Below are 19,551 nucleotides of genomic sequence, written 5' to 3'. Positions count from 1 at the left end.
ATTCTCTAATTCTCTCTTAATCATTCACCAATTCTCATCAAGTTTTCTTGATTATTTCATCTTTCTCTTTCTTTCTCAAACCTTGCTTTTCAAATACAAAATTCCGCATTCGCAAGATCTAGAAACACCTAGCCATATTCGAAGTTGCCTTTGCCCTAGACGTGAAAGGTTTAATTTCTGAGGGTTTGGTCCCAAGTCTCTCTTTCAATTATTTAATTTAATTGTTTATTTATTATTTTCCTTTAAGTTACTAACTTGTGTATTTTGTTATTAGAAAGAGGTACGAGGCATCAAAGTAAGTGCTTTAATGGTTTTAATTGATATTATGATATAGAAATCATGTTTATATTGTTATTATGATATTCCTAGTATCATGTTTAGGGAAAAAGTTATAATATCAAATATGCTTATTATGATTCATGCGATGTCTTTTATTCTCTTCCTAATATTTATGATTGTTAGTATCATGTTAGGGTTAAGATTTGATTTTATTGTTTAGTGACATGCTAGAGTTTGTTATTACTCTTGTTAGTATCATGCCTAGGATCTTGCTATTATTATTATGTTTTAATATTAACATGAACATGATTATGATTATAATAATTATAATTTATAATTTTTATGAATATTATTATGAATGTTATTTTGATATTATTATTTTAATATGACGATTATTATTATGATTATTATTTTTATGATTATTATTATTTTGATGATGATTATAATTTTATTATTATGATTATGATTATTATTTATTATTATTTATGTTGCTTGCTTATATGTTGTTATTGCTTGATCACACCTTTTATGCATGTTTAAAGGGAATTTGATACTTGTAATCACGCTGAATAAGATAATTAATAATCTTGTTTAGGGTTAATGTGATTATATTTCAAGTGATCGCCAATAATAGATTTATTTGTGCATTAATTTTCAACCAACATAGATTAAACAGGTTTAAGGTTAATCCTATTGATCGCATGTTAATTAGAAAGCGCACATGAATACGATCAGAATAAAGTAGAGGCCTATTATTAGGGCAGGTTCAATCTCTTTTAGGTTGGATTTGTACCTTCTTCCCCGAACCCTTATTTGGTTCTAGACCTTATGGAGTTGACGATCTCTTGGATCGTTAAGGGGTGTAACCTTCACCTCGTGAACGGTTTACAAGTTCCTAAAACTTGTTGGCGACTCTTTTGCTCTATCTTCTTCCCTCTTGGACGCCACCGTACTTTAGTGTATGATCACAGTGGAGTTCAAGCTAGGGGATTAACGCTTGAAATTTATTCCCTACAATCCCATACTTCCCATCATGAATGAGTTCCCCATTAGGGCCATATAGTGGCTTTCCAATTATTTCCATTAACATGGCCTTTAACTTAAACCTTCTTGATTGATGTGCCATGTATGGGTCTTCTTCACTTAGTAGGAGATAAAATCTCCTCTTGTTTGGGTTCAGATAGAACCATTTCTCATCAATGTGAATGACTCTGTTCATATCTTCAAATGTGAGGTCCTCATTTCCTAAAACAGGGTTTATATGAGAAAGAACCCACTTCATTCTAGCTACCTTGTGGTCTGATGATAGTGTTGGCTTGTTACTTGTTGTATGTGTTCTCAACCTGCCTTTTTTCTTCAAATAATGAAGAGTCACATGAGATATCTTCAGAGCTGCTACTTAAGACATTTCTGTCTGCCTTAAATGAAGGGGCACTGGCTGTAAAAATTCATCTGTGAATTCCCTTGGTTTAGGATATGTTCTACCTATCTTCTTAGACCTGACATCAATCAAATTCCCCTGAGCCATCTGTTTCTTAATGTCAGTGAATATACTTGTGATGGTTGATTTGTGTACACTGAATTTAACTGAAAGTTGGACTTTATACCCTCTTGGTAAGTTTCCATCTTGCATCTTCACCAACATTGCATCAACAATCTTCCTTCTTTGTTGCATGGTAAGTTGTAATCTGTTAATGCCTTGACTACTTGATTGTTGTTCTTGCATGCCATCCATTTCACCCTCTATATCTACTTCTAGAGTCCCATTTGCTGTCTCTTCTTCTTGCTGCATAATCTCATTTTTTGAGTCATAATGCTCTATGTCTTCATCTTGCATCTCCTCATGCACATCATAGTATACTTCTGCCAACTTTTCCTCTATCAATAAGTGATCAACATCAAAGTATAGAGATTCATCAAATTCTGCCATGGCTGCTCTATTTTTTGTGTGTTTGCAGGTTGTTGTTGATGTTGAGGGGCTGACTGATAATGGTTTTTGAGAAGATGATGCAACCCTTCCCTTTTGTGTAGATGATGAAGGAATTAATTGAAGATGATGTGCAACACTAACTAATTAGTGGGGATTAATTTTTTGGGTTATTTGGGACTAATTTAGGCTATTTAGTGCTAACTTTTGGGAAACAGATGTAGGAGTTTATAGGTACTACGCAGTGAAAACAATATGAATCATATTCAATTAAGCACCTAATCCCAAGAATCACATGCATAACACACAAGACACATGATCATACCTTTGAAGCGTGAATTCCACGTAGCTATTCGACAGGCACATCTGGGAGAGAATAGAGCTCCAAATGTTGCTCCTCTACTTAGTCCATGAGATTCGAACGAGCCGTCCACCAATACTAGATTGGTCGAGTGATTGTGGAAAACCGCGATCACCACCTTTATGGACAACAGGACAACCGACCACCGCACGAATAACTACCACCACCACGAACCACCATCGACGTGAGGAGGAGGAGAGAGCCGTGAGAGAGAGAGAGGAGTATGAGAGGGTTGGGCTTTGTGTTTGCTAATTAGGGTTTGAAAAAATGATCATTTAATTGCTTACCTGCAAACCTAGGCACCTAGTCTATTTATAATCTCATTATAATTAGACTTGGGCACGAGGCCCAAAACCCTCTTGATTCCCCTACATGGCCGGCCACCCTAGAGAGATGAGGCCCACGACGGGCCTCGTCCTCTAATGCTCGATCTAGCCCCTTTGTGTGACCTTATAGGATCCGTCTAATTGGGCTTTAGGCTATTTTACTAGCCCAAAGATCGTTAGTACCTCTAGCTATGATTAAACGACGACCCAAATGTACGAACTTAATTATCTCCATAAATTGATCCAATTATATATCTAGTAATTGCACACGACGAAGACATAAATCCTTCAACGGTTTCATGTTTTGAAAAACTGATGGTTGATGTAATTATTGGCTAGAACATTAAATGCTTTTGGACGTTCGAGGCTGGTATTTATAAGCCTCTTGAATATTGAATGCTAGAAGTAAATGATGTTAGCATTGTGAATGTGTTGCTGGTTTTTTTAAAAAAAATGTTGGGGGGAAAAGAAATCCCACCCAAAAAATTCAAAGCTTTTGAAATTTTCGCCAAAATTTCAGTGGGAATGTGAGTTCCCTCTAAAGGGACCGATTTCCCACCAAAATCACATGGGGGTGGCCTACGTTCTCTCTCCTATTACTTTACTTAATTTACCTTATCTTCCCCTAATCTTTTCCCCTCAAATTTTGCATTGGTTTCCGTAAACACTACCAAAGTTGCACAAAACAATTAACGGAGGTAGTAATTTGTTTATTTTTTTTGTCATGGTAATCATAATATATTAAAGGGAATAATGGATATGAGCATTGTGCATCCGAGGTACAAATTAAATTGCAATTAAAGGTGTCAAAACCGAACCGACACAAAAAAATTAACCTAATTGTATTCAACATGAATCCGACCTTGACCTAACCCAACATCGATTTGGTCCGACCTGAAATTTGAGAATTCAAGACCCAAACCCGATCTGTAACCGAATTAAACTCAACACAAATCCGAACTTGACCCGATTGGAAATTAAACCCGGCAACGATTTGATCCGACCTGAACTCAACTCGAATCCGATTTTGACCCGACCTGAAATCCAACCGAACCGACTTGATCCGACCCGAGCTCAACCCAATCCGAAATTGACCTGGAAAATAATCAATCTAATCCGATCTGTTTTAACCCGAACTGATATTAACCCGACCCGATTTTAACTCGATTTGATTTTTACTCGATCCGTATTTAACCCGACCACAATTAATTATTGACCTTTTAATTCAAGTACTTATACTACTATATTTACTAATTATTAATAAGTTAACATTTTTTACTACAAAGAAATAATCCGGAGTAACAAGTCACTCCGTTTTTGTAAGGGTAATGTTATATGTAGCCCTCAAGGTTATATATAAGCATTAAATATACTCTTGAAAATTGTATAAAATTAGGAATTCATGACAAAAACACGCTGTAGACACCCATTTGTGTCTCCCCAAAACCAAACCCGGTGATGAGTACCTTTCACGTCGAATCATAATCGAATGAAGCGAAAGTATGGAAAGTTTAGTGTTGCGGATAGTTTTAATTTCTTTTCTCTTCTCTCTATTTTTGAAAACTTATTTTAAGAAAACAGTCAATCCAGTTTGGTTGGTCCATGATATAGGTCCAATATTAGTGTAGTTGGATGGGGCTTGACAAGAGCTTTCCAACGATATATTATAAGCCCAATTCCGATGAATATTGAGGAAGTTATGGCCAATTTACCAAACTGGGCCCGGTTTGAGCCTTATATGCGGCCCAATGATCTAGGGGAGGGCCTAATATGATTTATCATTCCTAATGCAATTAGGAATGGTTTCAGTCTTCTAGATTCTTCTAGAAGGTTCTTTTCATTCCTAATTCAATTAGCATTGATAAATTCACTTTTGTTGACTTTTGAGGAAAATACGATTTTATCCTCCTGTACGGTTAAATTCTATTTGATTTTAGAAAATGCGTCAAAAACTTGATTAGCGCCCGGCGCTAATGTCAGCGACTGGTGCTAACTTCGTTTTTTCACGTCAGAACTCTGGTTCGATTTTCTATCTTTTTTACTGATTTTCTCTATAAATAGCCTCCTAAGAACTCCGTTTTCAATCACCAATTCTCATCTACAATTATCAACTCTCTAGTTTTCTAATTCTCTTTTCTCTCTAAGATAAAGCTTATTCTTCTCACTCTTTTCTAAACTAGCTTTTTACAAACAAAATTCCACACTCACAAGATCTAGAAACACCTAGCCAAATTCAAAGTTGCCTTTGCCCTAGACGTGAAAGGTTTTAATATCTGAGGGTTTGGTCCCAAATCTCTCTTTCAATTATTATTTAATTTAATTGTTTATTTATTTTCCTTGAAGTTACTAACGTGTGTATTTTGTTATTAGAAAGAGGTACGAGGCATCCAAGTAAGTGCTTTGATTGTTTACATTGTTGTTATGATGTAGAAATCATGCTTAGATTGTTATTATGATTCCTAGTGTTATGTTAGGGCGTTTTGATCTTCCTAGTATCATGTATAGGGTAACTTTAATATCAAATATGATTAAAAGTATGATGCCTTTTATGTTCTTCCTAATATTTATGATCGTTAGTATCATGTTAGGATTAAAGCTTTGATTTTTATTGTTTTGTGACATGCTAGGGTTTGTTATTAATCTTGTTAGGATCTTGCTATTATTATGCTTTAACATGATTATTATGATTATGATTATTATTGTTATAATAATTGTTATGATGATTATTATTATGTTGCTTAATTATATTTATTGCTATTGCTTGATCACGCCTTTTATGCATGTTTAAGGGGAATTTGTACTTGTAATCACGCTTAATAAGATAATTAATAATCTTGTTTAGAGTTAATTTGATTATAATTCAAGTGATCGCCAATAATAGATTTGTTTGTGTATTAATATTCAACCAACATAGATAAGCAGGTTTAGGGTTAATCCTATTAATTGTATGTTAATCAGAAAGCGCACATGAATATGATCAGAATAAAGTAGAGGCCTAATATTAGGGCAGGTTTAATCTCTTTTAGGTTGGATTTGTACCTTCATCCCCGAACTACCAGTCATGGTTCAAGAAATATTGGAGTTGACAATCTCTTGGATCGTTAAGGGGTGTAATTTTCACCTCGTGAACGGTTTACAAGTTCCTAAAACTTGTTGGTGACTCTTTTGCTCTATTTTCTTTCCCTTTGGACGCCACTGTACTTTAGTGTATGATCACAGTGGGGTTCAAGCTAGGGGTAATGCTTGAAATATTCCCTACAGTTTTTGGCGACTCCACTGGGGAGGATTTCTATTTTAATTCCTGAAATTTATTTCGACGATGATTTAGAATGAGTGGATGAGACTCGAAAAGTTCTAAGTATTTCATGTGCGTAATTTTGATTAACATTATTGTCATATGCATAAAAAAGATCTCATTGGAAAGACCATCCGTAATGAGTTAAAATTATAGGACTTTTACACGTAGGAAATTTGAGGAATATCTTTCACAACTAGGATCGAAATAATGCTGCGCGAAACTGGAAAATTTTATCGAGCACAGAGAGCTGCTGAGGCATGTAGGAACTAGCGTCAGCGAACAAAGATTAGCGCCAACATTTTGATGTTAGCGCCAAGCGACTGCTTCTGTCTCCAGGCGCTAAAGCCAAATTGTGGCGCCGACCTCTGTTTGCTGGCGCCAAGTTCTTCAAATACCGAGCCAGAAATATGCGTTCTAATTTTGACCAGTTTTTAGCACTGTTTGCTCGATCCTACTTCCTGATTGAGTTTTTCTCACTTTTCTGAAACCCATATGTGTTCTACATATGGACATAACCCTCTGGGAATACATGCTCCATCTACCTGATTGAACGCTCTGAGCAACAAAGGGTACATCCGAGAATGTGGAATTCACCAAACCATGGAAGCGAGTTTTTCTAAACTCTCGGTGTCCCATCCACTCGCGCCAATCCTTCACGGTTAGGCTTCCGCGCGGTGCATCCGGACAATTAATCATGGACCCTCTATTGACTAACCCATATCCCGAACTTTAGAGAACTAGAGCCATGGTTAGGTTGCAAACTCATTGCATCATATTGAGCCTACTTGACTAATTGTGCATTATTTGTTGTGCATACTCTATGTGTTTTTCCTAACCGTTTGTTTGACTTGTGCTAAGATTAAATAAATTAATTTATGACCAAAAGAACTTTGCCTAATTAATTAATTAATTAATTTGAGTAAATAAAGTATAATATTTAATCAGAGTTGACTTAGTACGACTTTAGGTATACCCCTGTAGAGTAATAATACCGAAAACAGTTTCAGATCGACGCTCCAGCAATGGCGCCAAAATTTGAACTGTCGTGCCACTTTGTGGAGCGTAGCGCCTGGCGAAATTCCTGTTGTCTGGCGCTACACTGCAAAGAGAGGCGCTAGTCCTGTCGTTTTGACGACAGTTCGGTTTATTGCTCGAGTCATCACTTTGTGTCCAATTACACAGTTTGCTAATCAATTCGGTTAATTTTTACTGTTAATAATACCGTATCAAGTCATCAATCGAGTCTAAGCACTAAGTCCCATGGTCTTACACAAAATTCAAAGCATGTCACTTGTACTCACTATATAAAGCACACACTAATGCACACTTTAACCATGTCTAAGAGAGTCTTGTATGCGCGTATTTTCCGTCATTTTTTTAGGCGGGTAAGTCGGATATTAATCCTCCAATTTAAAACACTTGATTAAATACCCTTGATTCCCAAAAATATACACCTTATTTTTGCCAAAAATATGCACCCTAATATGCACCCTATTTTTACTTTGCTTTTTTCTCTTTTTAAAATCGTAAAGTCAAGGTCAATTTGAGTCAAATAATTAAAACAAAAATGGTTTGATTTACAGCGCGTGGTCAAGAAAGGAAGGGTGTTTAATCAAAGACAACCTTTTTATCCAAGTCCAACTTTTCGACAAACCCATCACTCGTAAGAGGAAAGCTAGGACAATAATGGCAACTCAAGAAGAAGTCAATGAGCTCAGGAACCAACTGACTACCGTGACTGAGGCGTTAAAGGTTCTAACCCTCAAGATAGATGATTCTATGAAACAAAAACAGATGGACCTCATGCGAGAGAGTCTGAGCAAGCTATCTAGCGACTACAAGTTTCAAGGGATTAGATCACAAGGGGTCTCGGTGGACAAGGATCTTCTTCCGCAGAAGTTCAATGCCAACGACATCCCAAAATTCAAAGCAACTGATAACCCTTACTTTCATTTAAGAGCCTTCAAAACAATCATGAGTATTAAGGGTATCGACAAGAAAGTGTTCCTCTCTCTGTTCTCACTATCTCTCGAAACCGTTTGCCAACAATGGTTCTTTCTCTCGAGAAAGAAAGAACCTCTACTTGGGAGTCCATTGTAAACGCTTTCATTGATAGATACAAATGCAATATTCAAGTTGAGACCGACTATAGGGAACTTGAAATCCTCAAGCAGAAGGAGAATGAAGGCTTCACCTCCTTCTGTAACAAATGGAGAGAAACCTGTGCTAAGATGATTGAGGTGCCAAGCGAAAAAGAGTCCGTAAGGTTATTCATCAAAAACCTTCAAGAAAAGTACTCCAAGCATCTCAAATATTAGAATAATCTCCATACCTTCAAGGCCGTCTACGAAATTGGAATTAATATTGAAGACGACCTGGCTGAGTTGAAAGCTGCCAACAATAACTCCAACAGTGGCTAGAAAGGGAAGAAGAACGACAATCCTTCTTCTTCCAAAACCACCCACTCAAATAATGTTGGTACCTTTAACTTAAGTGAAGTCCTTGCTATGAATAATAAAGGACAAAAGAAACCATTTAGGAGGAACTTTACTCCTATTGGCATTAGTTATGAAACCGCATTTGACCGATTAAATGCAAAAGGTCTTATAACTCCTATTGGACCATTTGGGGACCCACCAGTCGAAAAGAAGACGGCTAACTAGAACCCCAATGCACATTGCAAGTATCACCAAGGTAGGGGCCATCTTACCGAGAACTTTCGGAAGCTTAAAGAAGCTATCCAAGAATTAATCGACAATAACAAGCTACCATTGCCCCTTCCAGTAAGAAGCCAAGTATTGATAATGCGCCTCTCGCTCACTCCTTGGCCATCTCTGATGAGGAAAATGAGGTTGATCCCTCATCTCTCATCAAACCTGTCAAAGAAATCCATGCTATCGAAGAAGAGGAAGAGATCTTTTTTGATGCCATGGATAACCTCCCAGAATTAGCAAGTAAAGAGGACATACAATTGCTTACACTGTCTATGATGGAAGGATCGCACTTGCTACGTGAAGCCCTCGAAGTTGTAAAAGAACTTCAGAAAAAGTATGACGAGGCTCCACCCTCGAAAAATAAATCCAAGAGAGAGTTCACACCCATGGGAATGACCTATGATGCTACTTTTGATCATCTCTATGTTCAAGGACTAATCAAACCTATTGGCCCTACTGAGAATCCAACACCAGAAAAGCGATCTTCAAGATGGGATCCCAAGTCCTACTGCAAGTACCATCGAGTGAACCGTCATACCACAAATGAATGCTACAGGTTTCGAAACCTCATTCAAGATCTCATGGAAGCCAACAAGATCCCATTGCCTCTAGCTAGCAAGGGAACGAGGAAACACTTTTCTTTGCAAGTAATCGATGAACCCAAGAAGAGTAATAGACTCTACACTCCAATTGGGATTCCATATGCTCAAATGTTCAAAATGCTCTCCGAGAGTGGCGAGATCAAACCTCTCGAACCGAGACCATTTGAATCATTAAAAAGGACAGATAGATATTATTGTCAATATCATCAATCAGGGGGTCACACTATTGAAAACTGTTTTAAATTTAAGGATTTAATTCAGAAAATGATTGATGATAAGAAGCTATTCCAAGTTCCACAAGAAGAAAACGTAAACATTAATGGAGTTTGGGACAGCGATGAAGAAGACATTTATTTGAAAGACATGGTAGGACCTCCACCTTCGGTGTCATATGCCATGGATGACTTTTGGGTTGAAGAAGATTCATCCATAGATGTCCTCACAAGATCCGGGAGAATGCAACCTCCTATTTCGACACAACCCATGCCAACCACACAGCAAGTTCCCATACCTATTATAGAAGACAATGACATTGTCAAACAGTTCAAGAAAACCAAGGTCGAAATGAACGTATGGAAGCTTTTGGCAACGTCTCGAGAACATAGGTTGGCCGTAATGAATGCCTTAGATAAGATAGGGATAGATTCTGACACCACTCCTGAGGGGTTGGCTAATTTCCTCACGAGTGATCTCCCTAGTCCAATCAACTTGATCACCTTTTCCGACAAAGATTTACCTCCAGAAGGTGACAAGCATTATAAGGTATTAAACCTCACAGTGGTTTGCAAAAGAATGAACGTCCCTATGACTCTTGTAGACAATGGATCAGCCATTAATGTCTTTCCACTTAGAACTGCGAGAATGCTAGGCATAAGGGATGAAAACTTAACCCTGTCAATGCAAGGAATAAGCCTATGACAACACTCGTCGTCAAGCTCTTGGTAAAATTACTATGAATGTAACAGCGGGAGCGATAGAACACGCTACTACTTTCCAAGTAGTAGATATTAAAGCTTCATTCAATCTATTTTTGGGACGCCCTTAGCTTCATGACCTAAAGGTCGTCCCCTCATCTCTCCACCAACAGGTAAAGGCCATAGTTGGAGGAATTCCTATTACCATCGATGCTTCACCCATGAGAATTAAAGCTATAGAGAATCCAATAATTAATGTGGAGCACGATGAAGATGATGAAGACTTGTGGGGCTTTAATGAAGAGGTCTCCTTAATCGAGGAGGATGAAAGGACCGCTCTCTGCCACGACCCCCACTTCAATATGATCGTGAATGCTATTCTGAAGAAGCAAGGACATTTTCCTGGGATGACCCTAGGAAAGAAGAAAGGAATACCAAAACCGCTGGAATCACCTGGCCTCCCTAAATTAGACACTTTCGGACTTGGTTTCGAACCGACTCGGAAAGATCTCAAGCGAGCCCAGGAAAAGTCAAAGGCGCGTAGGAACGCTCGCATCCAAAAGAAAGCAATCCCAATGGATCAGTATCCTTTTATCCTTAATGGACAATTTATAAAAGAATGAGAGGACTATCCATGCTATGAATTTCCCAAACCATTTGTCGTAAATGGCATAAGGCAACCAGGATTCGGGATTTTCTTAGATTGCTACTTCATAGACGAAATCCCAACTCATGTCTATAAGGAGAAAGCACCCCCATGCTTTGACTTTAATGTCATGGGATTACTATTCGGGCGAGAAAAAGATGAGCTAACATATAAAGAGGATAACTCCTCGCTCATTTAGACATTCCTACAAAGCAAAATCTTCGATCCCTCGAAGCTAATCACTACAAGGGTGGCGCAAGACCGTCAAGGTGACTACTCCAAGTGGAAGGAAGATCTCCATCACAACGGGGCAAGGACCGATGTTTGAAGAGTCGTCTGAGTTAGAGTCTCTCCCTATAGAGTCATCTAAGTCCTTAGTCATAGCACCTCCTCATTCTATCTCTTCCCCTAGGATAGTTAGTGACCAAGTCCCTGAGGACATATCCCTCTTTGATGTAATGATCTCAAAATTTAATAATATGGCTTATTCTCCTTACTCCTTGTGTTCTTCTTTAACTAAAGATGACGAGCATTGCTTAACTAACAATGAAAAAGACAAAGAACTTATTAAAGAAATGGAAACACTTGAAAAGAGAACACCGATAATTGAAGAAAATGAGACGGTTGATATCTCAAATGATTCAACCAATAAAAGAGAAGTTAAAATCGGACTAACACTTAATGAACAAGAAAGAACCGATTTAATTAACTTGCTTAAAGAATTCATCGATGTATTCGCTTGGTCATGTGAAGATATGCCAGGCATTAATAGAGAAATAGCTCAACACACTATACCAGGAATGAAACCTGTAAAACAAAAGTTACGTCGAATGAAACCCGACGTAGCTCTTAAAATAAAAGAAGAAGTTCAAAAACAAATAATTGTAGGTTTCATCAAGGTATCCAAGTACCCCGAATGGATCGCCAACATCGTCCCGGTTCCAAAGAAGGATGGAAGGGTAAGAATGTGTGTCGACTATATATCGAGACTTAAATAAGGCAAGTCCAAAGGACGACTTCCCTTTACCACACATCGATATTCTGGTGGATAACACAGCAAATCATGCACTTCTCTTGTTCATGGATGGATACGCGGGCTATAATCAGATTCTCATGGCAGAAGAAGACATGGAGAAAACAACCTTCATAACAGGATGGGGTACTTAGTGCTACACGGTAATGCCATTCGGGTTGAAAAATGCGGGTTCTACTTACCAACGAGCAGCGACTGCCTTGCTCTATGACATGATGCATAAAAAAGTTGAAGTATACGTGGACGATATGATTGTAAAGTCAAAAGATCGCCCAGGCCATCAAGTAGCCTTAAGAAAATTCTTCGAAAGGCTAAGAAAAGACAATGTGAGGTTGAACCCATCTAAGTGTGCTTTTGGAGTCACCTCAGGCAAGCTTTTGGGTTATGTCATAAGCTCTAGAGGAATAGAGATAGACCCAACCAAGATCAAGGCAATCAAGTCAATGCCACCGCCCAAAACCGAGAAGCGGATTCGAGGATTTATTGGCCGGTTGCAATACATAAGCATGTTCATATCAAAATTGACAACAATATGTGAACCAATCTTCAAAAAGGTTAAAAAGAATGTACCAGTGATATGGGATGACGAGTGTCAAAAATCCTTTGAAAAGATCAAAGCCTATCTCGCAAATCCTCCCGTATTAGCACAGCACTTCCGGGAATACCTCTTAGGTTGTACTTAACAGTCACCAAAGAGACAATGAGAGTCATGCTAGCGCAAGAAGTAGAAGGCAAAGAAAATGCGATCTACTATCTAAGCAAGAAGATGCTCGAGTATGAAGCACGCTATACACCACTTGAGAAATTATGCCTCGCTTTGGTGTGGGCCACAACCAAGTTAAGACATTACATGCTCGTGCATACAGTCTTTGTAGTTTCCCGATTAGATCCACTCAAGTATTTATTCGATAAATCTACACTCAATGGGCGCATATCGAGATGGATAGTCAACTTAGCCCAGTTCGATGTAAGGTTCATGCCACAAAAATCTATCAAAGGATCTGTGGTGTCGGGTTTTCTAGCAGACTTTCCAATAGAAGACTCGACACCAATACACGACAATGAATTTCCAAACGAAGACTTGATGGTCACTGAAGATGATACTTGGACCTTGTACTTCGACAGAGCCTCAAATCAAAAAGGATGTGGTGTTGGAGTATTACTAGTATCACCTAAAGAAGAGCATGTTCCAATCTCCATAAAGCTTGATTTCGACGTTACCAACAACGCTGCTGAATACGAAGCATGCGTGGTAGGCCTTAAAATAGCTTTGGCATTGGGAGTAAAAAATTTACGGATATTCGGAGACTCTTCATTGATCATCAACCAAATCTCCAAGAGGTGGAAAGTAAGGAGTGAAAGTCTAGCCCCTTACCAAACTTATCTCGAAACCCTTACTAATCAATTAGAAAAGGTAGGATACACATATCTACCTGGAGAAGAAAATCAATTTGTTGATGCCTTGGCAAGACTAGCCTCAATGGTTAGGATTCCTACGGAAATCGAGCAAATGCCTCTAACTATAGAAAACGGCCTATATTCAAGCTATAGAAGATGATGAAGTGACCCACGAAGAAGAAGAAGAAGAAGAAGAAGAAGAAGAAGAAGAAGAAGAAGAAGAAGAAGAAGAAGAAGAAGAAGAAGAAGAAGAAGAAGAAGAAGAAGAAGAAGAAGAAGAAGAAGAAGAAGAAGAAGAAGAAGAAGAAGAAGAAGAAGAAGAAGAAGAAGAAGAAGAAGAAGAAGAAGAAGAAGAAGAAGAAGAAGAAGAAGAAGAAGAAGAAGAAGAAGAAGAAGAAGAAGAAAGAAGAAGAAGAAGAAGAAGAAGAAGAAGAAGAAGAAGAAGAAGAAGAAGAAGAAGAAGAAGAATCTTGGTATACGGACATACTTAATCATGTCACCAAAGGAGAATACCCTCCCCATGCTGACAAAAGAGCAAAACGAGCATTAAGACTCTTGGCTTCCCAATACGTACTCATAGACAACGAGCTACACAAAAAGGTACCTAAGGGTCGAGCTCTCTTATGTGTAGAAAAAGGATGCCCAAAGAGCAATGAGGATAGTCCACGAAAGAATTTTTGGAACTCACGTAAATGGAAAATTGTTAGTCAAAAAGATAATGCGAGAAGGATACTATTGGACTACAATGAATAGAGATTTCCATCAATACATAAAAAGATGCCCTAAGTGTCAAATCTACGGTAATTTACAACATGTCCCTCCATCTTTTCTCTACACCTACACGTCGCCATGGCCATTCTCTACATGGGGAATTGACATCATCGGCAAAGTCACACCCCCCAGGAACAGGAGGTCATGAATATATTTTAGTGGCAATCGATTACTTCACAAAATGGGTCGAAGCACAATCATACGCCAAACTCACTGAAAAACATGTAGCACTCTTTATCGAAAGAAATATTATTTGTCGGTATGAAGTCCCACATGAAATGATAAGTGACAATGGAACTCACTTTAAAGCTGAATGTGAAGAATTGCTACAGAAATATGGTATTCAACATCATCATTCTTCTCCTTATAGACCTCGGGCAAATGGAGCAGTCGAAGCAGCTAATAAAAATTTAAAGACTATCATCGAAAAAATGACAGAAAATTACAAGGATTGGCCTGACAAACTTCACTTCGCATTGTGGGGTTATCGCACGTCAATTCGCACATTAACAGGAAATACGTCATTTTCCTTGGTTTATGGAATAGATGTCGTACAACCTTTCGAGCTAGAGATTCCATCTCTACGCATCGCATTAGAGAGAAAACTCGATAAAGTTGAATGGACTAGGGCAAGATATGAGGAGCTAATTCTACTTGACGAAAAACGACTAGAAGCTCTACATCACACTCAATGTTACCAAACTCGTATGGCTAGGCATTTTAATAAGAAGGTCAAGACAAGAAACATCAAAGTAGGAGACTTGGTGTTAAAAGCATTAAGGAAAAATGTTTTAGATCCAAGGGGAAAATTCAGACCTAATTGGTCTGGACCCTACATTGTCAAAACAATTCTGTCAAGAGGTGCAGCAAAATTAACTGGCATGGATGGCAATGAGCTCTCGAACATGACAAATCTTGACCAAATTAAAAAATACTACCCATAATCACTTGAGTAGGACACTCAAGAGAGCTACGTTTGGCATGATTCCTTAAGAAAGGATACGTAGGCAACCCTTTACGGGTGCGACCACTTTATTTTTTTCAAACCTCGCATCCCAGACTTAATAAAGAATTCAACAGAAGATCGACGAAACATCGGCGTCACAGAAAAAATTCTGGCGCCAGACGACAGCCTCGTCGCCTGACGCCAGACTGCCACAACTGGCGCCAGTCAAAGATTCGTGGCGCCAATTACTGTAAAATATCTGGGAATATTTCGGTGTTTTTCGGAAAATTTTCGACTTCCGTACTCGAAAAAATTTCTGGAAAATTAATTTTTCGGTTTTCATTGTTTTAATAAATTAAATTTAAAGTAAACAATTTAATTAAAAAGCTGGAATTTCATTAATAAAATAAATTACATTATTGATGGAATTTAAATAAAGCTTAAATTAATTAACTTTGAATTTAAAAACTAAGTCTAATAATTGAAAATTAAGCAATGCTCTTAATCTTCTTTCTCTTTCTTAGCCCTCTTCCAATTCTTATCTGTGTCTTCTTCCTCATCCATAACCTTAGCTAGTAGGCATCCTTTAGAGGACCTACATTCAATCTTTGATTAAATAGTTTCTCCCTTAGCTAGGACCTCATGCTTCTCTTCTACCCAAGTCTTCTCGCTGTGGTGTCAGCTTTCCTTTTTCCTTTATCTTTCACAGAAATTTTCTTCTTAGGCATTGTACGTAGGTGTTTTGAACTCAACTCTTTCACCCAAGCGTTCCTTAACAGGAATCACTTTATCACCTAGACGACTCTTCACATCAGTTTTACTCTGATTTTTCTTCACGTCCTTTGAAGGTTTCTTCAGAAGCCACTTTTTCACATCATTGGGAAAATAAGGAGGAACCTTTTGGGTAATCACTTCCCATAAAGGTCTAGCGCTCCAATAAGCATCAAATTTGTCTACTTCCTGAGAGATAGGGAACTCATAGGGACGACGAAAGATCACTGGAAGGAATTGTTTGAAGTAGTCCGTACTGTCTTTTTACCCTGCAGGGATAATAAAAAGTCATTCGAGACAAGCTTGGAAGACGGCAGAAAGGCTGCTTGTTGACACCAACCATCTTTTCTATTTTCCACCAAGGAATGACCCACTTGATGGAAAAATTGTAAGACTCGAAGACCTTCTTCCATTCGTGGCGCCCCATCTTAGAGAAGCGTTTCTTCCTTCTCACGAAGCAATTTGGAGTATACTTCTCAATATTGTCTAGAGGACTAATTAATTCCAGTCTGTCCATTAGCCACATCTGTAAAAAAAAATCAGTGCAAATAAATTATTATTACTATACAAAAATATATTTTTGATTTCTGTAATTAAAAATATTATTTTTCTACCTGTAATAAAATTGGAGAGCCCCGGAAAGGTGCTTTTGGATTCTTCTTTAATTCATCAAGACTAAGCATAGCCTCTCCAACTATTAAGGGCATTGGATTTCTCTCAGATTTAATCTGCTTTAAAACAGTGGATATAATTGCTTGACCCTCATTATTTTTACCACTAGCGAAAAAATATTGATTAAGCATGCAAAAGAGAAAAGCTCTTCTTCTATAAACATGGAAAGACTCAGAATAAGGTCTATCAAAATAATGGCGAGCAAATTCTTTCAAATTAACTATGTTACCATTTATTATTTTTGTTAGATCTCTGTCTTTTAAATTAAAGAAGCGCTCAAAATCCTTATAATAATATTCGTTTATTTTAGGGATTACTACAAGATCTAATGCAGGGAAGCCTAAAATAGCACCGAATTCTTCCGGCAAAGGGCTAATTTCATCATACCCTAATATAAAGCAATGATTATCCACATCCCAATATTCTAGGGCAGTATGAACAAAGTCTAAATCAAGATCTACCCCTTTGACACCATAAATATCCCCCATGTGAAAAACATCTAACTCTTTTCTCTCCTTGGCAGTAAAAGACTGACACCATTCATGAGTGAAGTTGGTAAAACTTTTAGAAACTAGAGACATGATTGTTATTTTCTCTAAAAGCTAAGAATATATTTTATCTGCTGAAATTATGAAGAAAATCGGCTGGGCAGGAGGTTATTTATACACGAAATCGGAGCAGTTTTATTCCTGAAAGGATTCAGAGTCAGCGCTCATCAGCGCCAGACGCCAAACATTGGCGCCTGGCGCCAAACGCTAAGTGTAGCGCCTGGCGCTACACCAAAACGCGTGGCGCCAGGTGGGCTAACGTGTTTTAAAATTCGAGCTTTCCAAAACCACCGCGTTTTTTACTTGATTCGAATCCGACCACGACTTTACGGCCTTTAATGCTTCTTTTACATCTTCTCTTTTAAAAAATTTTCATTTTTTTCTTCTTCTTAATTAATATAACTATTATATTAATTATATTATTTTTTTTTTGAATTTTCATTTCCAAGTTTTTACAACTCCAATATTTTTTGACTTTTATTTTTTCATTTTTTCTTTTGGGGGAGAAAGTCGGACACCCTCCGTCAATAATAAAAATGACAGAATTTTCGCGCAAAATTAATTTTCACAATTCTTTGCACACACAAATATGCACATAAAAAAACGAAATAACGATAAATGATGAATAAACTCATAAGTAATATGTATACAAGCATGTCTAAATAATGAGTCTAAATAAAGGCAAAGTTCTATACAAAGTCAAAATAAAAAAGTACAGGAACAAACTACGGCGCCGGGGGGTACGCCCATCATCTCATAAAACTGCGCCATACGAGGAGTAACCTCCCCACCAGCTCCAGCTCCAGCTCTAGCTCCAACTCCGGTCTCCTCGGGAGGTGGAAAACTCAGCACAGGACCCGTCCACCCAATATCAACCTAAGGCTGAGGCTGCGGAGGCTGCTGCGATGACGAGCCGACCTCGTACATCCCACCACCTCTAAGAGCCGCGGTAGCCTCTCCCTGGCCTGCCGGCGTAGCATGTGCACCCTCAAATGAAGAGCTTGAGCCCTCTACCGCCTCGGTACGGGCAACCTCAGAACGACCGCCCCGACCACCCAAAAAAGTGTGGCGACGTCTCGAGCTAGACCTCGCCGATTCCCTCCGTACCTCAAGTCTTGTACGGGTACGAGAAGGAATGGACTGACCCTGAAAAAGAAACCAAAATCAGAAATATGAAAAATAGAAGCGGTAATGCAAAACACAAGAAGGGAAGCTACCTCCGGGAAGGCGTCGTCACGACGACATGTAGCCACGTTCCTCATCCGGACGTGCTGGCTCCGAAAGGCATCTATGCATCGTGTCATCGCCGTGACCACCTTGCGCGAGAACTGTCAAGAAAATAAAGTCAGTTAACATGCATAACATATATGAGCAAAAGTTGCAAATAAATAAGATTACTCGAGTTTGGTGACGAGGAATCGACCGCTCCACAAAGCGCTCGCCCTCAGGAGCCAGAGGAATCATCTCCTCAATCGGGTCGTATGTCCCCTGGTAGTGGATGGACATACGAGGTGGCACGAACTCAGAAGGTCCACCCTGACAAAGCAATTCAAAATCAGTAAAGCATTACTTGGGGGCTACTTAACGAAAGGTAAAAGCTGAAAATCATACCGCCACCTCCTCAGCCGGTACAGGGACTGGAACTAACAACGACAGTAGCTCCTCCTCATAGCACCGCCCAAGGATCGTGTAAGATCGCCAAGGGGTACCATCTCCCTCTGTCATGCTCACCAACCTCGCGGCATTAAACATGTGACGCGGTGGAGGAGCAGGAACGACAAAAGTGTCCGAGGAATGCTGAATAGCAACCCTCTCTCCAAGATACACAATTTCTCCATGTATCCCCAAGAAATAGCGACGCTCAACAGTATATTGCGCAACTAGCCTAGGGACAGTCAAGTCGACCCACAGTCGGTACAGCACGTCAGGCTCCTGCAAAGAACGTCTATCAGACAAGAATCTATCAAAGGTATTACAAAATGTTCAAATATGTAAAGAACCATACTAAGGTGATCCAATCTCTGACATAAGCAGTGGAAATCCCAACATGTCGACTTCCCCAGGAAGCACTCACTGGAAACCTGCGCGGCAACGGTCTCGCCGGCGCAGCTGAGGGAAAGTACTCGTAGAATCAGATCTACAAAAGGCAAAAATTATCAGCGAGTGCTGACTAAAGCTTAGAGCAAAACTTTACAGGAGATAAAGTATACCTCTACGACCCTCCAAAAGCCAGATAGAGCAACGTTCCCCGTGAAGGACCGATGTCGACACGAGTCCCGTAACGCTCAAATGAAGTCAGCGTAGACCAAGTTGGCCCAATCGTAAGTCCCGATCTGGTGTAGATC

Source organism: Chenopodium quinoa, unplaced genomic scaffold (genome assembly GCF_001683475.1).
Source record: "Chenopodium quinoa cultivar QQ74 unplaced genomic scaffold, ASM168347v1, whole genome shotgun sequence".
Taxonomy (NCBI): domain Eukaryota; kingdom Viridiplantae; phylum Streptophyta; class Magnoliopsida; order Caryophyllales; family Amaranthaceae; genus Chenopodium; species Chenopodium quinoa.
Note: the sequence above shows the minus strand (reverse complement) of the source record.